The sequence below is a fragment of the Anser brachyrhynchus genome (assembly GCF_964034855.1).
Source record: "Anser brachyrhynchus genome assembly, chromosome: 10".
Taxonomy (NCBI): Eukaryota; Metazoa; Chordata; class Aves; order Anseriformes; family Anatidae; genus Anser; species Anser brachyrhynchus.
In genome coordinates this window covers 18,232,386-18,258,481 of record NC_137705.1, presented here as the reverse complement: position 1 = coordinate 18,258,481, position 26,096 = coordinate 18,232,386, and the positions used below count along the sequence as shown (strand labels likewise).

Sequence of the window (26,096 nt, the reverse complement as noted above, 5' to 3'; positions counted from 1 at the left end):
TAAATCTCTGCATCCTCCCTGTCAGCTAAACTTTTCAAACTCCCTATCACTAACGATCATTACAGATTTACTAGAAAATGAAGTCTCTTAGTATGACACCAAATCCATAAATATTTGACAAGTAAAGGATTTCCAAAATAAATGCATCCATCATCATAGATGTGGATACATTTACAAATGGACTAATAAAATTAAATCTCTCCTTCTACAGGTAGAAATGGTAACAAGGAATTACCCCTATTTTCTCACAAGTTCTGCAAAGATACATGCTAGTGTTGAACATGCCTGTAACACAGCTAAACTCAGCAAAATTATTAATCCCATCTATAGCACATTGTTTACGAGGTATAACAATTTAACACAATCGAGTCTTAAATATTGGGATTTCCGTGACAGACCTCAGAACACTGTTGAACTCAAACCCCCTGCACTGATTTAATACCTGATATCTGCAAGTAAACAAAAAAGGTATTCCAGTCATTTCCAAAGTTTTTATTCTAGTCAAGTCCCACATACATTCAAGAGAAGCAAATTCGCACCACCTGACAAAAGATTTGTTTTTCTTGATGTTTAATGGACCCATCAGAAGTAATTCACACATCAGAGAATTAAAATTACCATACTTCTAATAATTTTAAGCAGTCTCTCAATCTGTTTTTCAAACCAGAAATATAGGAGGGGCAGTACTCAGCACAATCTCTAGAATAACAAAAGGAAATTGTTGTCAGTGCACCAACAAGCTTTGTGTGTTTAAATGGTATTCACCTCTAAAAATAAAAATATAAGGTTATCTCAGAAAATTAACAAGACTAATCAAAAGATTACCCAGGTCTCTGATTTGCGTACACCTAACCCACATGCTATCACAAAATAAGTATCTAGTCAGTTCTTGATTTCGGTGAGCAACTCAGCCAAGATGGGGATTAAACAAGACACCAACCAACTCACTCTACAGGTATTTAAAGCTGGTAAATCAATGTAAAGCTTTTATAAGTGAGTATTTAAAATAAGCATAGCTTTATTCACATATGTTTGCATGTCTGCTGTTTTGCCTTCTTTGGAAAGGAACAAAAAATACTTTGTCAGATGTATTCCTTAATAACCTGATGTTTATCTTGTTTTTCGTAATTTCTCATAGGAACAAAACTTACCAAGTTCTAGCATAGCCATTTTCAAAAAACCATATGTTCCCATTTTCAAAAATTATTTGTAGCACTTGGGAGTCTAGATCTGTAGACATACAAAGAATATACAAGATATTTCCATTTCTGTAACAGCAACTCAAATGACCGGCAAGGAATTACAGAAATAGTAATAAACAGAAGTAGTAATAATGTAAATGTAGTATTGAAACATCACAATTTTTCAAACCTGCAATTCCCTACTGTCTTCCTATGTCTTCCAAAAGCATGTACACCTCATTTTAACAGACTGAAAAACATTCTTGTAGCACTCTGTGTACTCATGCTCCTCATTTACATCACAGTCAAAGGCACTGACACAAGAAAATCTGTGTATGCTCCTGTTTATCTGTTTCTTTGGTTGACCTGATCTGCCACTTGCGAGCACACAAGAATGACAGCTTATTTGCTGAATCTGTTTACCCCACTGTCATTCAGATGTAGTACGATGCTTAAATAGGCAACAGTCAGATTAATATAATTGAGGATGCAGTTCAGAGAGACAGGAAGTCATGCCAGAATTGCCAAGCGCCTATTCTCTTATGATTAAAACATCCCCGGGGTTTTATCAGTATAAAGAGGAACCCAAATCAGAGACGCAGAGAAGCCAGAGGACCAAAAGACATGAGCTTTTGCTTTTCAGAACAGCTCACTGCTTCGAAAGGAACAAACATGAATCACACAAAGATAAGTTGCCATTTTAATTGCATAAGCAAGGCTGGTGAATTTGTCATTGCTTTTGACAGATTTTTTTCCCAGAGTCACATTATAACCAGAGCTAGACTTTTATTGCATAAGACAACTCCTGCACCAGACTGAAAACCCAGCACAGACACAGAAAACTCCTTAAACAGCCTTTTTTCTTTGACGCCAGTGATATACAACTTCTACATGTCTGCTATTCCTGAACAGATTAGAAAGACTCTGTCCAAACACAGGAAAAGCAAATAATGAACAAATCAGTGACTGAATAAGATTTAAAGTCCTCTGCACCACAGGACTGGCTAGCAAAACCACATTTCTTTGTACCAGCATTGCTATTCACAATACAGGAAAAAAAACAGATATGCACATGACAGAGAGCATCCTCTAGAGATCGGAACACCATTATCACAGATGGCATGCAAAGAAGTAGAGTAATATTGCTGATGTATCAATTTGTTTGAAGTCTTTCGTTCCACTTTCAATTAAGGTATTTCATATCTCAGTACTACAAATTGGAAGGTGTTTCCTTTTGAATAATTTGACCTCACCCACAAGTTGCCAAGAAGTTCTGAACAACACAAGGAGCGCCATGTTGCTGGAGCAAAAGGGTTTATAAAATGGGCCACTACCTGTAACATTTTGCAGGTATATGCAAAATGCACAGAGGCAGAAATGCTGTGCTGCAGCTAGAGCTGCACTACAGCTGCATCCTGCCAGCTGACAAGCACTGCCTTGGGCTTAAAATTTAGTACAATGATTTAAGTGACATTTGCCCTACAATTGAGCCATGTGACTCCTACTAAAGCACACAGGTGTCATCAGTGGAATTACACTCAAACTATTTCTGTATTTGTGCAAAGTTTATCTTCACCTTTTCGCTATCCTAGATTTTGATTTCCCATAAGTGATCACTGCTGTCCCAATTCTGCTCTCATTTACATCAGCTGGAGCCTTACCATCCACTTCAAAGGCAAAGGATTTAACCCAATATAGTTCATTTTGATAAATTTATTTAACAAATGGATTTTGAGCAACACTGCAGTTTTGAACCAACTTCTACAAATACCCCTTTTTGTGTGTTTTTTGTTGTTGGTTTTTTTTTTTTTTTCCAGCTTGCAGAGCAGCTTTGGTGCTCATGAACTAAACTCGTTTTGGAGGAAACAAAGTGAAAGTCCCACTCCAGGTTCACACCAAAAACATTCAACACACACAGATCTGAAACAATTACAGGTCTTTGGAAAGCTTCCAGTCACACGTGGGGAGCACTTTCAGTCCAAAGGCTCAGGCTGAATCTAGTCTGAAGTGAAACCCCAAGCTTGCATACCAACAGGGGCCTCAGCACTGATTGCTTCAAGCTATTGATCTGCTTCTAATGCACCATCTGACTTGCTGATGTAGACGTGTTTCAAACTCTCGTTCTACATCTTACCTCTACAATATTTTTATTTCTTATGCTACCCTAAATAATGCACTCAGCATTACTGATGATCATGACCCTCTGTGTCTTATCCACAAATCCCTGTTTGAACCTCACAGATTACCTTCTTGAATTATAGTCTCAGAGCGATGCTTACAGGGAACTGACTCTTATTGGTTAAAATTCTCTCCCAGAATTAACTTTCCACATTTTTTTACAAGATGCTTTTAGACGAGAGGTGATTTGTTTAGCAGTGCTTTGCATCAAGAAAACTTCCATTTGCAAACAAGTGTTCTGTAACATCTTAGCTTATGCTTTAGGCATAAGAATGACAGTCAACATTCGTACCTAGGAATCCAGTATCAGAATAAAATCTTGAAAGGGAAAACTACAGAAATAGTTCTTTAAATAAAGGTCAACATTTCAAAATCAAATTACATATATAGCAAGAACAGTGTTGCAGTGTTTTATGCTTTTCAACTTTTACAGAAGGAAGTGCCATTATATAAGGTACATCTGCAAATGCTACAGCTGTAATGAAAGGAGCTGTACCGAAAGACTGAAAGCATAACCCCAACATAGGGAATCACAGATCCTTAACAGGAAGGTAAGTCAGCAACTGCCGCTAATGCACAGTGCAAATATTTCAGGCTTTAGTCAGCTGAAATTCCCTTAAACAATTATATCCTGAAAGTCTTGGAAACCTCCTGGCTGAAGGAGCATCTCAGTCTGCCAGTGAGATAGACCCCTGGCAGTAGGATGGAGGTCTCTTGACTCTCAGACCAGCAGCTCCGGAACCAACCTGCACTCTGCTCCCACCCAGACCTAGTCTGGGCTGGCTGATCTCCTCCTCCACCTGCCAGCTGATCCTGTCCACTAAGGTCTCTGAAGAGCCAAGCGAGACATCTGTAAGGCCACAGAATCATAATGGAGACTTACTCTAACGATTTTCCTTTAACAAGGGAGGGAGAAGTAGTTACCTCCCACTGTTTATCCCTGTAGCCTTAACAGCCTGCCTTGCATTTTAGAAGTACCAAGTTCATATTAATTAAGAATACATTTTATCATAGCTCATTTTCATCTTTTTCTGCAGTTCACCCTCAGATACAGGGCATTATCAAGATTATTACCATATATATTGTTTACTATTTTATTGTGCATCCCTCATTAATCCCACTGCAGCACAATTCACCTAATGCAACACTTCCAGGAAGGTTGCTTTAACAACATAGACATTAATTAAGAAGCTCTGTAATAACACTGCAGAAATAAGTGTCAAATTTCTTGCATAGCAAGAGGTACACAGACTTAAGCAGTCAAGATTCAGTCAACATTTTTTCCTTATTACATTAACTTCAACATAATATAATATAAAACGCATCTAGAAATTTGGGACAGGTCACTTGTGACTTTTGTAAGCAGCTCCATTCTTATTTCTAAAATGGAGGAGTTTGGGCACTGCACCGCTAACGTATTTGGAATTCCCTAGAAAAGACAAGAGCATACTGCTTTCCTTCCTCTTCTCTTATTTCTGCACATTCCTCTCTTACCTATATGAATTCCACTTGCTGGAAGCAATTGAAGAGGAAAAGAGCAAATCACGAACCTGTCATGTAAAGTTATAAAAAAAACATCAAAAAGGATGGCAAGTCTGTCAAACTGAACAATTACCTCCCGTAACTGTTAAGCATGAACTGCTGTTGTGAATCTGTGTTCCAAGAGTACCGGAGGACCCACTGACACCACAGCACAGCCCTCACAGAGGTCCCATCCAATTAAGAGCTGCATGTGACTCAGGAGAATGCCAGCACAGACTTCCACGCATTTCTAGTTTGAAACTTAATTTTCAGTCAAACACCTTTTTTTTCCTTTTTCATTTTCTTTCCTTCATCACAAAGGCATAGGATAGGCTGAGTTGGAAGGGACCTCTGGAGGTCAGCTAGTCCACCTCCCTGCTCAAAACAGGGCCAACTCTGAACACGAGACTCCCCCTTGGACCTGTTCCCATGTTGGACCACCCTGTGGTGAGAAAGATCTTAACCAGAATTTAACCAGAATTTCTCCAACTTGTATTCATTGCCCCACATCGTCTTAAGAGATCCTTAAGCTATCTCTTCTCCAGCCTGAACTGCAGCTCACCCAGCTGCTTGCCTGCTCCCTACCTTGGTGGCCCTCCACTGGACAGCCTTGTTGGGCATCTGTTCTGTCCTGGGGAGGCAGAGCCTGGACACAACACTCCAGCTGCACCTTCACAAGTTCCCTATAAAGGAGGAAGGTAGCGTGCGAGTGCGCTGATGGTTATTACGGGGTTCAATGCCCAGATTTTGGCTCAAGCATCATTGAGATAGCATTTGTGTGACCTGACAGACCAAATTGCTTTTGTTGCTTATACAGTGCCGTTGTTAATAAAATGCCACCGAGAGTAAATGAAGAGGATGGACAGAACTTGCCAAAAGTCAGTGGAAACCAAACTAAATTTTCATAACTGGCACTGGAAAAAAAAATCTGCTTATAATGAAGCACATTCATTTGATCAAAAAAAAATAAACCTAGAGTGTATTTTCACAAATACACTTGAACCTCAAGGTCAGATGTTGCAAACAGAGATTAACAACATATCTTACATATAGGATTAGACACATAAGAGAGATTCTTTTGCCACAAGATATTGTAATTAAGGGACTTAACTCCCATCAAGGAAGGAGTCTGACATGTTTAGAAATTTCCACTCATAATGCTGACCAGACAACCTTGTTAAAAAATAATTATTTTTGAATGCCAGGGAAAAAAAAAATCTATTTGATTTCTTTAGCAGGTCACAATATTCCCCAAAATACTGAAAGCAATACTGATTTCTGCTGTAATGCAGGTTTTATAGCATACAAGAGAATGAAATACCTAAAACCAAATATAAAGGTTTACTGTCAATGTAAGACACTATCAGATTTTTAGTTTTACTCATCTATGCTTTTGTTTCATAGAAACACTATGAAAAATGGTAAAGGCATATACAGACAAATGCAAATTGGAGCAGCATTCAGAGATTGTTAACTCAACCAAATTTTCAAAGATTGAAATTGATCCAGGAGGGCAATGCTGGGGCTAGATCTGAATATGTACGATGAGGTGGATGAGAATCACGTAAAGTGGAGGGAAAAAAAAAAGTGCAAAATCAACAGCACTTCAGTGGAGGTACAGTATTAACAGAGAGAACTTCTGCATGAAGTCAGAGTCTCTGTGATGTTTTATCAAAATAATATAGGCACACATCCAGAAAAAACAACACGGAGGCAGGTGGCGGCACACATAGCGAGTGGTGGCATCTCTCTGCATGGGAAAGAACGTTAATTTAGTTCTTAAATGTCTACAGGATTATCTCATACTCAGCAGTTGGGCAGTGGGAGTGATGCAACTCTGTCGCATCCCAGAGATGCAGTTTGTGGAAAAGACAAACCAAGGACTCTGAGAGGCACTGCTATCATATCATGTGGCACGGCAGAGAAGACAAGAGGAAAACCAGAGAATGAAGAAGGCATCAAAGTGCTTAAAGAGAGTAGGAGAAACTCTTAAACCTTTTCCAAATAATTGTGACACAGTGAAAAAAAATAAGGAAAGACTGGTATTGATACAGGCCTTCACCCTGGAAGTCAGATGAAAGAAAACCTGTTGGATACTGCTTTGTCGCATGGCTTTCCCCTGCTGTCTTAGGTTGCAAAAACATCCTCACCTCTGCTCCTCAGATGCCTATATGTTGTCAAAACTTGCCAGGCACAAGCGTTGTTGTCCAAATACAAACATCATTGTAGCTTGCCTAGACAGTTTCAGGAAACAGAACCAGTAAACAACAAAAATACCTTTGTTACAAAGGATGCAGATGTCCATGTGTATAATGATTTGGGAACACTTACAGCATTTTAAAGTTTACAATATATGTTAACCAAAAATGTATATTCTGATGAAATAATAGGGCAGTGCAGTAGTCTTTGAAATTGACTGAATTTGAGCAATTTACAGTCACCAAAAAGAAGTTTCAGAAGCAATGACTGAATAGCTTTCCAAGGCAGTCTGAAACAAATTTTCTGTTTTGATGCATATGGATTTTACACTTACAAATGCCTTTAGCAGCAGTAAGAAGTGTAGGTCTTAATTCACGATGCGTTATCATTGAAATGTTCCCTATTTAATTAATAAAGAAAAAAACCAACACTCTTTTCAGTTGATTTTTACACTAAATACCTTACAAATTGTTCCACAGATGCTTTTACCATCGCATATAGGCTCCAACGCTTAAGCAAAATCATTCCTCCACCTCAGCTGAAATCTTGGCCCTTAATTATCTGTACCTGTTAAGAGCTGACATTTCTCCCTCCATAATAGTGGTATACCTCCCCCACAAAAGACTATCATAATTCTTTGGGGGGTTCCATATCTTCACTTAAGAAACTAAGCAATTACAGCTTGTTCATGTTCTATTTTGTGGTTCCAGCAGTTTTCTTAACCTTGAGAAAATTTTGCATCGTTATTCTAATTACAAGAAGTGGGAGTATATGAAATGTTTCTAACAAAGAAAAGAAACTGAGATGGCAGATACATGAAATTTTATGCAGCAAAATGACACAAGGTGAAGTAATGAAATACGACCACTGTCACTTACCCATGTATGTGTCAGCTGCTGTAAATAAAAACTACCTTCTTTTAATCCCATTCTGATGCTGATAAATTGATATTGGTATTTCTATTGTTACAAATTAGAGCTATAGAAACTGTAATTGTTTATTTTTTTAAATCAATCTTGCCATAAAACAAAGATAAACAGAATGTATGTATTTTTGATGAATTTTAAACACCAGCAAAGGAGTTTTTCGATGTGTCCTGACAGAGACATACATGAAAAATGCATACAGTTTCCTCTATTTGGTTCACACACCAGCTTACAAAACCAATCATGACAAAGGCATGTCTCAGCACCCTACTATGCTTATCACAAGAGAACCTAGCATGTGGGCTGCCTAAGTAGCCAGCTGTGGAGCTCAGGATGCAGAAATCCTCAATGCCATAACACTTCACCAGTTTTCTGTTAAAATCCTCAAATATATTGAGGTGTCTACACTAGAGAAAGAGGCAAGTTTTTATTCAAATAATTTAATGAGTATAGGAATGTGTCCCGAGTATAGGAAGCATAATTAAATCCATTATGGACCTTACATGCATACATGCTTTTAATGGGCAGAAGTGAGACAACACAGTGATCTCTTCCATAGAAGCCTTTAGATACATGTGCAACTAGAGGCCTTTTAGCACACATTTCAAATCCAGCATGAATCCAGGTTTCAATCTTTCCTTTCCTCCAAAAGCAGAGATTTCTCTATGTTGTACTTTGGTAACCCCTTAAACAGTCTCAGGACTTCTTTACTTTAAAATACATTTAAAATATTCTGAGTTTGAGTACAGAGATAACAGAGCAGTCAAACAAATCTGAACGCTTCTTAAATCCACTTTTCTCTTTGGACAACTGTCTAGGAACAGAGAGTGCGGTGAGCTGGTCCTTCAAAGAGCTGCAGCCTCTGTGGAAATTCCTTCCCGCACAGCAGCACATGCAGCCTGGTCTTTCCATTCAGGTGGAAGGGGAGAACGAACCTGATTTGGCTGACCCATTCTTGTGGGTCTAATTCCTAGCTTCAGAGCTACATAGAAGTTAGAGAAAGGAATAACTGAATGCGCTTCCAAACAGAGAGCACACAATCGATGCCACTTACATCTAGGACTAGAAAAGATTTCCACCTGTACTAGTGCTCCTCTCCAGAAACGGGATAGCCATCCCCTGCAGCACCTACATTTCACACTGTTTCCTGATAAGCTGAGAGGCATCCAGTAGTGGTACTACCCCAGACAGCTGCGATGCCCTTAGAGTCCACGTGAGGCTCCAGAGTTGCTCATGTATCTGGTTGACATGGGATTTTTCTGAAATTAGAACATTGCCCCATTTTCAATAAAGCCTACAAGATTCCAGGATTGTCCCTGTTAGCAAGGACACTCCTTGAAAATTAGGACATCCGATAACCTGAAAGAAGGAGGGTAATTAGACACATCCCTGCAACCTTTTCTCCTAAAGAAACAGTGATAAAAGTAATAAAAGTAAACTCACATTAGAATATCTTAAAATGCATTATTATGCAATCCTAGTTACATAACCATGCTTTATCAACTTTAGGTATTTTCAGGCAGAATGCCATTTCACAGACTTGCCCACATACAAGCATTTTAAAAAGTATGGATTGTCTCTCTTAAAAAGCTATGGTCTTGGATACATTTCCAGTTAAATTCCTAAATGGCAGATTGCCTGCCTATATTTCAGACATAAATCGAATCCTTAGGAAAAAAAAAAGTATTTTTGAGACTCTCTTTTCAGCTAATTCCTTTCAGAAAAGTTATAAAATTCATACAGGCATTTGCAAATCCAAATATATCAGCCTATCCAGGCATTCTGTACCATTTGCATTTCAGCTAAAACTGCATTGTGAATCTATTCAAAATTCAAATACAAGCAAACTTCGACGACATAAAACATGACAACTTGTAAAATGTTGCTGTATTTTGTCAAAAATAATTATGTTATCTTCTAGCTTCTATCTCTAGATCCAATGAGGAGCAGGAATAGTGATGCATTCCTTGTTCTCTAAAAACATTTAATCCAATTTATTCATTTAACGGGTTTAGTTAATTTAGGAAGAAATATTATAACCTCCAAAATAAATATCCAAATATTGTGCTTAAAGGTATCTAAGCTGAAGTTAAAGACAAATAAAATTCACAGCTACTAAATGGGTCTGAAAGTAAGAAAAAAATGAAACTACTGCATGTGAAATTCTGACAAGGCAAAATCTAGTCCTGAATGCATTTTTAAAAGATTATGCTTAAATAGAAATTAGGTAAATTTTCAATGCATAATCTATGCAAAGTACAATCACTAGTTGATAACAGTCATTAGCTAACTGCTTTTATTCCTCTCCAGATATTTTCTTTCAATTTCATGTAATATTGAACATTTACTGTCAGTTATTAAATCCAGGAAAAAAAACCCCACACATTTGTAATAAGCTAAAATGTATGCTATGTGACAATTGTTAATGATAAGATACGCAGATAATTAATATTTCAGGTAAAACACCACTAGGCAATAAATCCTGCAAAAATATTTATAGTTTAGTTTTTTCTTTTACATATATGGTTCTGTTATAATTAACCTTTTCTTTTATCATACTTTCTAAAATTAAGATGTAGGGGACATTTTCAAAGCAATTATCATTTGCCTTCTGGCTGTGCAAACTAATTCTCTCTCTTACAAGCCCACATCTCTGCCTTATGACTTCAGAGTAACTCAAGTTACCCACTCACTATACACACCGCTTGTGTACCCTCCCCCCAGAACACTAAATATCGTTTATACAGCATAAAATTATCCTGATGGATAGCAAAGAACAGTAAGAAAGTTACCAGCAAAAGCATTAGCCTCCATACCTGCAATTCTCCGACCACTGGGATTGTATTACTGAACCAAGAGATAAATTATGCAGGTGAGACAGAGCTACCCATTACAGCAAGGAGGCACAAATGACCATAATATGATGTACTTACCTAAGACCAACTGCAGAGTGGTCTGAACATGTGTCAGACAAGACACACCTTTGCTGTAAGGGGAGCACTTTCTCTCCACCCCCTATAGATCTCTCTCCCCTCCCCGGTTGCAGGCTGGCTTGAGGAGCGGAGGCAAGCGAAGCCCAGCACTCCTGAGCGCAGCGCACGCAGCACAGGGATAATTGCTTGCTTTTATCAACAAATCCTGGCAAGTAAAGTGACCTGTCTACAGTTTTCCATACTATAGTATTTAACAGTCTCACAGAATTCCCTAGTTTTGCAGCAGAAGGCAGCAAAGAAAGTGGCCGCAGGATTCATATGCCCCTGCAGTTCCCATTCCCCTCCTTTTTTAAGGCATGGTGCCTGCTCACCACAGTAACGCCTGGGCTTCGTGCTCAGGCTGGGAAGCCGGAGAGAAGACAGTTCTTTAATCACAAAACAAGGCTGAGTATGTGCAAAATTAAGAAAAACACTCAACATCCACTGAAGTTAAAAGCACTTAAACCAGAACAGACAGGCAGCTACTAGAATTCTAGCCCCTGCTTCGTATTTAAGTATTTTCAATGAAATGGAAGACTAGTAGCAAAGACCATCTTCACACCAAACCCACGATACCTTGCAAGTTATCCATTATGGAAATATTCTGGAAAATCAGTGGCAGTGGGTTAAACAGAAGATGCATCCAGCAGAAGACGAAACCAAACCCCAGCCTCCGTCTCTCTGAATCCCTTTGACACCATACATAGGTCTAGCTCTCCACTTCTGTAAAACCTGCCTAAAACTGAACCGTAACAGTTTCTTTTCCATGATGACTACAAGTATGCTGAACTACTACTCTCAACTTGAAGCTTGGTGGAAAGGAAATAAAAGAGAAAAGGGGAAGGAAGTTCCTAATAGCTCCAAATTTGAAATATGTCCGCACAAAAATAAGGAGCCAAGTAGCAGAAATCCACTTTTTTTTTTTCTTTTTTTGGGGAGGGAGAATATACAGATGTGTACTTGTACGTCTAATCATGCACACATGCGGAGTCCACATTTGCTACATGTCTGTTCTGAATATCCTTTGTTTTCTCCTTGCTTTGCCTGGCATCCAAGTGCCCCAAACAACAAAGCGCTGGGCGTGGGGGCATCTGCACCAGCCCCAAGGAGGTTCAGTTGGACACAAGAAGCACTTAATACTGTTTTAACAGTAAAACACTAAGCTTTCAAATACCATTACTTTCTCACAGATAAACATTCTATCCCATCATTAAAAGACTGAATTGTGATTAGAAAAAAAGGATTACAAAATATCCAAAGGAAAGGAGGCTTTTAGTGCAGCTTTTTTAAATTATCCTCAAATTATCTCAGTAAAAGTTATTGCATTTTAATGGATGCAAGCTATATTTATAAGTCACACTACAAAGAAGTGATGAAATGAATTGCTGATACCCTTAAGTGACAATTTTTTTGTATCTGTACAGCTGAACATATTCTCCTATATGCCTAATGAAAATTCTGCAATGCAGTCTAGAAGACTGATACTGCCATATACAACAATAGGCATTGCTGGACTTCTACCTTAGAAGATCAAATTCTATGAGTTAATGGTTTCTTGACTGATCAGAATTTAAATTAGCACTTCACAGGTTAACAGCACAGTTACGTTGCAGAACAGTCCATGATTCTTCTTTTGGTGAGTGGTTAAAAAAAATAAAATAAAGAAAAGAATCCAAAAACTACTAAATAGCTTTACTCAACTATTAAAATAAAATTTTAAATCTGCAAAATAAAAACACTTAAAAATGTTACAGACACAAAATATAGCACTATACAACCTGTTACATTTGAGACATGCAAATAATCCAAAATAAAATTATATCTTAAAAGGAAAGCAGTACGTACAACATCCATAAAATATTTTTAAGGACTGAGAAGAAATTGCTGTTCATAAAATGACATTTCTTAAGTCAAAATGATAAATATAATAAAGATTTATTTGTTAGGACTTAGTCTAAGTACCTATTTAAAAACTGTGTACTTTTATTCATATTTCATGCCAATAAAAGAACTTGAGCAAGAAAGCCCTGCAACTGTAATAAATTGCTGCTTTTCACATCCTTATATATCCAAAATGTTATAGCAATTCTCCCTTTTGAATAATAGAATTAAAATATACATTTTAAGCATATCTTTTACTGGTGTCCTGCAAGTATTCTATGCTGATTTGACTAAGCATTAAAAACACAGGTATATCCTGAAATATACTTACAATTCTGTCCCATAGCCACTTACATTTCAACCCAGTTTTTAAAATTACAGCGTATGCTTTTAATCAAGCAGTTTGCTCTGCAGTGCATTGCTATGCACCCATAAGAAGCTCCATTCATTCCAGTGATGCACAGGCAAACTCTCACAGTTCATTTCTTACTGTTTTTGCTGAAAAGTGACTCTTTCTTTATCAAGGATTTGCACATATTGTACAGCATGCTATGAGCTTATTTAGAGCAGACAAAAAGTAGCCAATAAATACATTACATGATTATTCAGAGCCCGAGTGGCACCGTGACCTGCAAAGGTACATAGCGAACTAAGCACAGGCAGCCAAAATGCGACTGCGTCCCATGCAGGTGAACAATGGGTACCTGGAGGGAGAGGGGAGCACGGGGCAGAGCCGTGCAGCAGCTGCTCCCACGGGGCAAGGTAAACGCCGCTGCCATGCACACGCTGCTGGCGCTCCAACAGACATGCAGCTCAACGCATTTCCATGTAAGGCCCATTTACAAGAACATAAATATTTGCTAGCAGCCATTCTGAACCTCAGCAGAGGAGTCCAAATTTAAGAATTAAATTAACTTACTAACAATAAAGGCTATTCACCTTTGATACTTTCCATCCTAAATAACTCGGAAATTGGTTTACCTACAGTTAAGGAGTCAAGTACGTCAACGGGGCAGGGGGCTAAAAATTAAAGGAACAAAATGACAGAAGTTTGGCTCACAGGGTACAAAATGGGCTTTCAAGAACAATCCAAGATATTATTTTAGGAAAGTCCTTTTTTTGCCACTACTCTACTCTTTGCATAAAGCTCAGAGTAAATGAACATTACGTTCACGCTATATTCTAATGATCATCTTTGTTAGCCAGATATATGCAGGTTTTCCTTGCAGGAAAAGATGCAGGGGAAATAAGAACCAAATGAATCACACACAACAGAACTGGGAAGCAATGATCTTGGTAAAGGGTAACCAAAAACTGAGGTCATCTTTACTTGTATTTCCATAAATTTACCTGTATTTCCTTAAATTTAGCAATGGGGTTACAAATCTAAGAATAAAACTGCTCATTAAAAAAATAAAAAATAAAAAAATAGGTTTTTAAGAGAAAAAGACTCTACAAAAAGCCTGAAATAAAAAAGCAGCTTTGATGAAATCAATATGACTGCATTGGTTACAGTTTCAGAGGTGACCTCTACATCGGATCTTCCTTTTCTCATCCTCTGAACAATTTTCCTTACATCAGTTCTCTTCGAGCAGGGAGCTGAGAAAGCAGTAAGAACTACAGATTATGAAAAAAGCTACTAGTTTGGCAGCACATAAACCAGTGACCTTCTGAAAAATCTCCTCCAAGCTCTGCGTTTAAGAACCAGCCGTCTGGTGTAGCCCAGGATTTCGCAGACATTGGTCCTAAACGATGCAATACAAAATCTGCATGTGTAAAGAAAATTCAACCTCCACTATAGAAAGGTAAAAACAAACTCATCTCCACAGAGTTTTTGTGCTACTGCAGCAGTATTTAAGAGGTAGCACTGCAGCACATCTTTTAGCCATACAGACAGCAAGCAAGCAGTAATATTTTATGAAGGTGTCGAGTTCCTGCCCCCAAAGGTAACTGATAAGCACAAGATAGCCCTTCTGTCTCCAGACTTTAACAACAAGTGCAAAAACCTGCAATACTCTGTTGACTATCACAGCAAACTAATGTACAAGCACAAATGTTAATAGCCCTACATCTTGCTGCAGGTCGAATGTATCTTGTATCATGAGCAATGGAACAAAATTTCAGTGGCATGAGGAGGTGTTCCCTAACTGGTGTCCTTCAGCAACAGCAACGTTTTGCCATAGTTTGAAAACATGGAGAGAGCCCAGGCAGCAACATTGTCCCCTTCTCTGTAACACTCAGGTCCTGAACCAATGTATTTTAAAGGAAAATAGGGCATGGGGAGGTTTTTGGTTTGTTTTTTTGTTGGTATTTTGTCTATAAACCTAGGTCCGTAAGCAAGACAAACCTGTCTTGCTCCATTGATTTCTAGAGATACGTCAATTTGAGCCCATTAAGGATCAAGACCCCAGACTTGATCCAACAATTACCTTCATTATGTTTTATTAATCAATTGCTATTAACAATTTTCAAACAGAAATAACATAAAGGAATAAAATGCGAACAAACTGAATCCATTTCACAGTCTTTGTAACCTGCACACTTCTTTATTTTTTAAGCAATCAGATTGTCCAATGTCCACAATACAGTTTAGCTGGCATTAAATCAAATCATAGAATCATTAAGGTTGGGTAGTCTAAATTAATCCATGTGTGTCTGCCACAACAAAATTTTCTGTAGTGTAAGAACAGATTTTCTGCTTGCAGGAAAATTTGCAAAAATATACATTTGCTAATTCTTAAGGCTTCATAAATGAGATTTTTTTCAGAAGAACCACACTGCTGTCTTAAGTAATTTATCCACTTTTTAGGCAGGTAGAACAATGGAAGCCTAAATTGCAAAACCCCTTTCAAACTCAGTAAAAATGTCATTTAATTATATGCTGTGGTAGATCTCCTAAACCAAGGGAATGGAATTTAAATATTATTTTTATACACTTTTGTGCTTGCACTGTTCTCACAGTCCAAACTCATTTACCACTATACTCATTCCATAACTGTGACAAAAATATACAAACTGCAACAAGAATGTCCCAAATGTTTCAGCAAAATCAACGCAGCTTGTAAAATGTGCTCCTCTGGTTTAAGGAGTACCAAGCCTAGACAACAAGATTTCCTCAAGAGTTATGAAGAAGTTCCCATAACTTGCATGTTAAAGTTGTTATACTCGAATCCCAAGCACAGAATCTGCACAATACGTACATGCACACAGAGTACACTTGTACACCAGGAAGTTCAGAGGGAGACTATTTTCATCATCTGAACACAGGCAGGGCACCCCCAGGCTGAACTTGTAGGGACGTGAGTTGGGTGAGGAGCCTGACAGCATCCTGAACGAGCAGCCCCATTGAAGCCCACAGAGCAGCACACAAGGGCAGCTCATCCAGAGCAGATTTCCAAGAATTTCTGGAGCTGTGCAAGCCATCACGAGTTTTCAGATTCCTCTCAAAGCTTTTAGCTGCAGCAGAAGTTGTTCAGCTTCCAAAGCTGATAAGCGCTACAGTGCTGACTTACAAGCAAGTACCTCCTAACAAACTCAAACAGTAGCTACTCACGGAACAATTATGCACTTTGCTCACTTAAATGAGCACAGAAAAGTCTGCGTTTATTGACATCTGCTTTGGTTTTGTTGCAAAGTGCCAGTTGCATTATAAGAAAAAAAATTCTGACCTTTTTTTTTTTTTTTTGGGGGGGGGGGAGGTAAAAAAGAATAGAAGACTAAGGCAAAGTTTTAGCAAAAGAGAATTTATGACTGGTTACAGGACCAGTAATTACACATCTCAACATAGCTAACTTCTGGAGAAGCTCATTTGGTAGAGAATTGAGTGGTGCACCTGTTCTGTTTAAAATACTTATATTTAATTGATCGGGGAGTCCTATAACTCCTCACCCTTTAGCAAGGGCAGTGCGACTGCTTTTTCGAATGCACTGCTCGAGCTTTCACTGGTCTTTGCACAAAGTTCCAGGACAGTCGGCACTTACGGTGCCAGGTTGGATATAACCAAGACTGGCAGCATCCCTGCTATGGTCCCTCATGTTCTACAGATTCAGAGTGATTTCTGTTTAATAAATTATTGTATTTCTTTGAAATTCAGACACATTATTGAAGTCATTAAATGTAAGTCACCAAAACAGAAAGTTTGTTCTTTCTGTCTCAGAGCCCCAAAGCCAGGGAGACCACAACGACTAAGCTGTTTTTTGCAGGCTGCTTATCTGAATTCATCTACAAGTCGTCCTGGAAGCACAAGAAGAACTAGAAAGAGCTTGCATGCCTGCTAAAAGCATTTTCTAATGCTAAATGTAAGCTTCTGAACTCCCCTTTCAGAATATTAAAATACACACAAAGATTTTTCAGAAAGATGAAGTAGGAAAATAAAGAAACAGCTCTTTTACCCTTATCCAAATGACAAAATCTCTCAGCTTAAATATATACATACACACACAGTGATATCAGCATTGCTTAATAAATTTCTGACTTTTTCCACACCAGAAAAATCATTCAAGCCCTAATTTATCACGGCAGCACTAATTCCCAAATGTCAAAAGCCCGGAATGTTTCCCCCAGAGCAACTTTTCAACCCATTTCCTGCTCACGTGAGGTGACGTGAGAAATGGATCACGGGCTGGGGAAAAACTTCCTGTCCCAGTGACACATCAGTGAAAATCAGGAGCAGGAGAGCTTTATTCTTCATTGCTCGCCAGTGTCTTATCTTGCAGAATATCATTTGCTTCAGCGGAAAACGAAGCACCTCAGCACCCTGAAAGTTAGAATACTATTGGTCCAGCAGAACTTAAATGATATATATTTAACGAGGAATTATAAATTGTATTTGCTAAATATGAAACACTACAAAGAGAAGTCATTCTTCAAATATAAGACTGACTCTAGGGAAGTGTACATGCATGAAGCTAAGAACCATCGTACATCTGTAAAATCCCACCAACGTCTTCTCCTCACGTGCTGCTGTTTAAGGACAAGAAGTGTGTGGGACAAGGTTTCAGTAAGTGCCCTCAGAACACGTGGGTTCGTTTTCACTTCACCAGCTGAAGTTCAGAAATGCACAAGATAATTTCGTTCTGAGACTTCAGATTAACGACTCCAACCATTCCACACAAATGGCTAAAAATTGGGCAGATTAATAAGAGTTTATTTTGCTCCTGGTTTTCTCTCCCAGGTTAAATTCAATCCCTATTTCTACTAGTTGTGAGCACCTTAGTAAAATTTACATATGGAAAGGAAAATGCTGATCAATATTACTTAAAAATATGGCTGAAAATTCTCCAAAATCAGTCTCCAGTAGAAAGAAAAAATCTTAAGATTACTTACAAACTGTAAAAACACAAGCTAGTATTTCTTAAAGAAAACTTCAATCACATTTTGTATAGCATTTTATATTTTGTAGGTGTGGAAATGATTTGTAGAATAATTTATACATCATAAGACTGAAATGATACATTTAGCTTGTACCATGTACAATGGAAAGCAATACTGCAAAGGAGAAGCTTTAGTGTTACCAAGAACACTTAAGCATAAAACATTTATAATATGTTTAAATTTAGTTAAAAAATAATGAATGTCTTTGATATGGAAAGTTTTTGCAAGCATCGATGTATTAATGGATTTTTATACTTAATTTTATGCACGAAAAGGACAAAAATAAGAAAAGACACTGTAGAACAGGGAAATCTACTTCTAAAGATATTATCTTTGAGCCACAAATTCGGCACGAGCAGCCGCTGGAGACAATTTGCACAGGCCCACAGCAGTGGCAAACAGACATAAATGCTTTTACAATGGCCTGAAGGTATTCCCCTCACACTTCTCATGTACGCTGGGTTGGATTTTTCTTCATTGGAAGAACACTTTAGCACAGAGGAAGCATATCTTTTCAGCAAATTTTTCATCTTTATTTTTACTCTGTGAAAGAAAATTGTTAGCTTGCAAGCTATTGAGCTTGCACAGGTAAAAATCACCTTTATAAAAAGAAAAAAAAAAAGATAATTTATCATTTGACCTGAAAATTAGTTACTTTGCTCATGGGACAAATTTTTGGTTCTGGTCATTGGATCACGAATTTTTTCCTACTTAGACCAGCGTCCAGTAATTTGATTCTAATTTAGAAAGGAGGGAAAAAAAAGAGAGAAAAAAAAAAAACAACAACACTGTTGGAGCCTCAGCAAATTCAGAACACATTCATACAGTAAATTTACATATTGAGACTGAAATGCAGAACTACAGCACCAATGAAAGCCAATTTAACAGTGTGTTTATTTTTTTCAGCACTGAACTTGTCCCTACATTGCTAAAAAAACAGACAGCAAAAATTGTCATAGTTAGCCCTTCTTGTTCTTTACTACCAGGAAGACAATAAACAGCAAATATGAAACTGTCACTTTCCACCTTAATATGAAAAATCACATCATCATGACCATTGGAAAGTTCTCTCTGAAAAAAATATTAGGTGCTCTTTGGATATCACATTATATTGTACCTGTGTTTTTCAGGAAGATAAAAATAATCTTAAAAAAAATAATTAGTGTGACAAACTATCAAAAGACAGATTAAATATCAAAGTTACAATATTTGTACCTCTTTAGCATACATAGATAAACACACTAAGCTTGGAAATTTTGGTAACAATTTGAGTAATGATTTTGTGGTATTTGTTACTTTTTATTATGCTACATTATAAACTGTAAGCAACATGGCCTTCACAGGCGGAATTATCAACTGCATTCTCCTCTGTAAATTACAGAAAATGCTAAACCTCACAAATTATTTCTGTGGCAGATCTAAAACCAGAAAAGATGCTTACTGGAATCATTCGCAAGGGCACTGCGGAGAGGTGTGCTGAAGAGATGGACTTAAAGCTCCTTTGCTCCAGTGTTCAAAGTGGTCTCAGCAAACATTGGGAGTTCGAAACCACAGTGAAACTCATGAAGCTCCACCATAACTTCAGAACCCCTCCTGAACACATGGGACCTGCACGCAATACAAGGGAAAACAAGCAGAGGAAGGGCAGGCTCCTATTCCTGCGCGCAGAAGATTAAGGTAGAGCATTCCATCAAACAGGAACAAATGGTCCTGCGTGGCCCCCTGCCTCCCACAGATCATTTTTTTCACGCCTCCTGGAGCAGCGTGAGCGGCACAGTACAAAGCTTCCCGTGTTCCTGTGCTTAGTGGGCACAGTGCTCTGCACGCATGGCTTACTAATAGAGCGCGGCTCATCACGTGAGGAAAACTCCAAAACAAAGGATGCTATGTACAGATGAATTTACTGCAAGAACAGATGATGGATACAAAACTCGAAATTATTCTATTTCTACTTAATTACAACAGTTGTGCAAACTCCCCCACTACTTTAGTCAACCTGAAAAGTTGTCCTGCAACAAAGGAGCAGATTCGTTCTTCCAGATGACCTTAAGTCCTAGACTGAGGTGGAGGAGTTGTTTGGTTTGGTTGTTTTTGCAGAACTGTAACAAGATTCTCCTTGAACAATGACACGTTTGTAGAAGTATTTCCAGTGGTCCATTTAAAATTTGACATTTTAAGTGTCAGCTTCTCCAAAACTACTCACAGTAGTAAAAATGTTCCTATTGACTTCATTATACGATGTCTTACGTGTAGCATGAATGGGTCACAGCATTCTAAACATATGGCTACTTCATTATACAAAATGACAAATCAATTCTGATTTTAAAACCCATTTCTTCCTTGACAACTCATGAGAAAAGATCACATTTATTTGATGAACAGGCAGCCCAGGAAGTGGCAGTTTCTTGTAACACTCCAGCACTTACCTGTTTGTTACATCCACCTGCTACCTCTGCTCCTCACCTTGGGAACACTGGCCTTCAAAACTGCCTCTTCTCACCACACTGGAAGTGGTCTGGACTTACTAATCCCAAATTACTCTTCCTGACTAATAGCAATGCTTCAGATTTGTTTCAGAATACAAATGCCCGCTTCATGTTTAGCTCAAAGGTATTTGAGAATAACTGTTTTCATTTAGGTTTATTTTCTATATTAATTTGAATGATTTTACATTTACTTTATTGGGTTTTAATCTTTTTCATAATATTTCTCTCTTCTGGTTATGTCCAGTTTGTTAATGAAAATCTGCAGGCATGTCAGACACTATGACTTGAATGCAGAAATTTCAAGATCTTCTATGTCTCTTGACGTATTACAAGCAGGATGATTTTTTTGGTCTCTTTAAATACCAGAGATACCAGTCCAGTCTTGCTTGTCTATTTACAAGCAGCCAGTGGGCTTTTCTCGAACAAAAAGGATGCAATCTACCACACTCTCACTGCAGAAGATAAAAATATTTTGGTTGCTCTAGAAGGAAACAGTGCAAATACATTAAGAAGAAAGTTGTACTTGCAACTGAGAAAAGCAATAATAGCGTTACATAAAAGCATTGACATAACAGACCACTGAAATGGCACTAGGACTGCATAACGTGGTCACCTGCTTTTCACACCAAGCAGAAAAGATCTCACCAGCCTCTTCTGCTGCGTCATCTTGCCTGCTAAGCAGGTCCATGTCTTCGCACACACAGCCTGGGCCATGAGGGAGCAGGAGGCTTCTAACAGATGGTGATGGTGTTATCTGTACTTTTCCTTCAGCTAGTAGCACTTCAAGCGAGTCATGATGAGCTGACAGAATGTCAAGAGGCTGAGTGGCACCTGGAGACACATCCCTTGGGGTTTGAGGGAGCCACCTCTCTGGTACTGGCACTGACCCCAGGGCTGACCTCAGGGTGTAGGGAGCAGGAGGTGTTGGGAATCAGCTATTTAAAACTCATTCCAGTATCAATGTCAAGCTCAAAGAACTGCCAAATCCACTTAATCCTTCGTGCTGAAAACATACCTTCCAAACTGAAAGCATATTTATCTCAATCTTATTTAAGCAAAGCTGACTGTTGTTTTCCTCTCCTTAGAGAAATCTCTGGAGTTCTTGCACAGTTAACTTCAGAACTGTTCAACACTGCACAGCAACTCATCGTTTCACCCTATTTACACACCACTCAGTGGTTCCTTTACTTCCCACATCAGAATAAATTACCGATAAACATTGCTGTAATCTGTTTACCACATCCTGTTCATCCAGTTCATACTGTGCAAAACATCCACAACAGCTCAGACATTCTTTATGTAAAAGGGCTGGGAGAGCAAGACTTACCATGCCTGAGTGCACACAAGTCTAAAATGGCATTCCACAATTTGCAACTCACATCATATTTAAGCTTCATTTGTATTTTGCATTAAAAAAGTGATGCTTCAGTTCCTATATGTAGGAGACACATTCCATGTGGTTTCCATTGAGAACATAATTCTTATAGGAAGAAATGTAACATAGCTTTTACATCTACTTTTGCAACCTTAACATTGTATTGAGTTTCCATTTTTCTTTGAAATAGCCTTACTAATATGAAAATGAGTGCAAAATAATATATTTTGTTTCTGGCCGGAGAAGCCATTCAGTCACCACTGTTCATTTTTCTGAGGAAATCGTAACCATACACATGGTAACTTCAGGGAACTGTTGCCAGTACTCAAAGAGGTAGATATACTGAAAGAATAAGCAAATAGATTTAATACACTTCTATACCACACAATATTTTAATGATTTACAGTGTCCACACAGGGTATACTAGTCAGCACAGTAGGAAAAAACATTATGATGCCTTTATTGCCCTGCACTGTAGTATGTATCCAGAATGTATCCACTTCTTAAATTAAAACTTTTTTTTGAAGTAACACTTCTGTCCTTCACGTAAGCAGAATATCCTGTATATCCTATATGATCTCTGTGATGAGATTTTCATACTGCTCAGGAAACAAACAAACAACAAGAAAGAAAAAAAGCCAAGCAAAAAAAAAAATGAATTTATTTTGAAAAAAAAAAATCCAATTGTGAAGTCACTGCTAAAACAGAACTATTACACTCAGAACCCAAGAGAAACAAAATGCAAGTGTTACACCACCTAATCAAATGCGTCATAATACATCAATAGGTACAGAACAGTAATTAGAGCAAAAGTTATACTGGCTACTCCTCTGTCAGGAATTCCTCACCTCAGGAATCTTTAGAAATCATTTAAGAAGAGAACAGAAATCACGCAGGAAAAGAGAGTTGTAAAGACTGAAACCATTATAAACCCTCATCAATGATGCCAGTCTTTGGGAAAAAAATAAAAAAACTCCTCCAATAAGCTTGCAAAACCAATGCCAGCAGATAGTCTTTATTAGGTCAGTAACTCCAAGCCTAATCATACTCATCTGGGAATCAGTTCTATTTCTGAATACTTTAAAAAAATTATACTGTAAACTGCAGCAACTCAAGCGCTTGTGAAGCCAGGTGACCAATTTACTTCCTTTCACAATCTTCCTTCCTGCTTTGTTGACATCTCTCTGTCAATCAGAAAAGTACAGAATTTAAACTCAGCCCAATTGCCTCTCAATATAATCTGACCTCCTCCACTCAGTCCCTTACTTTACGTGAAGGCTGCATGGAGTTCACTGTCTTAAAGCTCTTTAATAGAACATCAGACAAAAGTTCCTTAAAGAAAACAACTGAAATTCTGTTATTATTAATTCTGCTACCACCAGAAGATCTAGGCTGAAATTTGGGAACAGTAATCTTTAACCCAGAGGTGAAACCAAGAAAAGAAGCTGGGAAGAGAAGCTAGACAGAAAAACCATACATAGTCTTGTCAGGACCTGAAATCTTTCAAACAAACACTGCAAAATGGAACCATGGGGGAAAAAAAAAAAAAAAAGAAAAAAAAAAGCACAAGTATTTCTGAAGAAACACATAACCAGAAGTAAGGCATTCATCATTCACCCTACGCTGGTTTTAGCACAACTATTGCACAAACAAAACCTCAGAAGGAGCGTATTTCCCTTCAGCAGGTTTCTGCCCAAGCCCAGGAAGGTATGCAGATCCCTTCCCACTCCTCACCACCCAGCTGCACTAAGGAGGATATTTGGTTAACTGGACAGCAGAGACTACAAATTCATCCAGATCAAAAGTGAACCCCAGGAGTCTGCAAATACAGCTCTGCACATGGGGATGGTTATTTTTCTTAGGACAGGGTCTCTCAAGAGAAAACCCTGGTACATCCCAAAACAAAAGTACGGTATTTTTTATGTCTACAGCACATCTGCAGTAAGTGCCAGGAGCCAAGGGATGATGGGCAGATAGGGGTATGTAGGGGGCATTTGTCTCTGCAACTTTGATCTATTCAGGAGTGGCTTTACTCCACATGTCTGTAAAAATATTGAGGTCCTTCAAGCCTGTCCATCTACCATGCTTCCTCAATTGCTGTCAAACGCCCACTTCTGCTTTGAATTACCTGCTCATCTGCTTTGCAGAAGTCCAGAATACTTTTTCTGACAGGCTGCAGTAGTCTAGATGACACAGGGTTTTGTCTCCCTCACAGTGTCACTCACACTGTTTATTTTCTCTACATAATTGCTGTATCTGTGGGTGTAATGTAGTTGATTTAGCAAGTTTCAGGGAAGAGGAAGATGCTAGCATGCTGACGTTTCCTTTCTGCTATCTGGCAGTTAAATAAATTTGGAGCCTTTCATTTACAGATTCAAGAGCGATGGCAAGAATGCAGAACATGAGAGATTTCGTTCCAAGCCAAGCTGCCCAGGTCTGACCTTACTCTGTAAGACACTGGAACCAAAATCATCCATGAACCAGCACAACAGCACCAGACTGGCCTGAAAGCAGGATATTCAATGCAAGCTTTCCCATGAAAAATTTAATGAATCAGCCCACTGAAACCAACATGCAGTTACAAGCCTGCCCCTGAGGTTTTCTGTTTGTTTGTTTGTTTTCGGGGGTACTATATTGTTCATCTATTCAGTGAACATATTTATAAGAAAAATACTCCAAACTAGAAAGTTGTTTACAGAGAATTGCTTGATGGCACTGCACATCATTCAGCCCTTGTAACAGTTCCCCAAAACTGGTGTTATCAAAAAACTTAATTACCAACCCCACTCTTAAGGCTTTTCTTTCCCATTGTCAGATGGCATACTTTTCACCATGTACCTTAAAACGAACACCCAGACGAGTACCTTTGCCTCCAAATAATTATAATTTACCATTTCAGATCTGACAAAAAAAATCTGACAGCCCTCTAGGCAAAGGATGACCAAAAAAAGATTACTGCATCTCACTCATAGTTTACTTCTGGCTTATTTGCTATTTTAAACAGGTAAAATTGAAATAAGTAGTTTTTCCTGAATTAGTTCTGCAGTGAACTTTCCACAGGTTCATTGGAAAAGTGCTCCAGTGACTAACAAGACTGAATTTAAAGGTTTTGTTACAGGAGCCGTCCTGATTTTAGAGGTAAACTTCCACTGACAGAGAGTACGCTATCAGCAAAACCTCAAAAAGTGGTATATAAGACAAGGGTTTTATTAAATATAAAGTAATGCTGTCATTTAAACAGGCAAATTTCTCATTTTTCATACTATGATTTTACAAGATGACTTTATTTGATGAATAGGACCACGTAAACACAGGTCTAAGTAGAACAGTAGTCTGCTCAAAAATAGCAATGTCATAGTCCCCATATCTTTTTCTAAACCCAGTATATTCATTTAAGCAACTTCCAGTTAGGTCTCACTGGTATATTAATAAACACACACACACAGAGTAAATTCATTACAAAATATTAGGTAAAGGCAAATCTTACAGAGTCAGTTATTCCTCTGAAAGCTCAAGGTTAACGACATCAAGGAGACATTTACAGAAATCATATCATTCAGGGGCTTGAAGAACTCATTACTCAATCGTAATCCATTTTCATAATCCAATGATCAGCACTGAGAAATAAAACATTTTGGTCATCTGCTGTAAATTTTTTTTCATAAATGATTATTTCGTTTACTGATACTACAATAACAGAAGTAATCATGCAATTAAATCATCTTTGGCCTAGTATAATTAGTACAATTTGGAATATTTCCTATTTTTAACAGGTGAATTATAAAACACGTGGTATGTATGTCTCTGTAAGCATTATACACTTCTACATTTAACATACTAGAATGAAGTGTTTACATTAATACAAGTAGATCTGAAGGACAGTTCTACTGCTGTTTTATTGTAGAAGATGCTTGGTTTTGTTGTAATTTTATTATTTACACAATGACAAAATTAGAGGTTATGTTCACAAAACAAGTTTCCTTCTCCCTAATTTTATCAAAACT

The 26,096-nt window shown here is 38.0% G+C and overlaps 1 protein-coding gene across 27 annotated transcripts in view; it reads right to left on the bottom strand.

Annotated features, from left to right (window-relative positions):
- ATP2B2 (ATPase plasma membrane Ca2+ transporting 2) overlaps positions 1-26,096 on the bottom strand; it is a 415,848-nt gene that overhangs the window by 189,365 nt on the left and 200,387 nt on the right. The gene's annotated exons all lie outside the window — the stretch shown is intronic.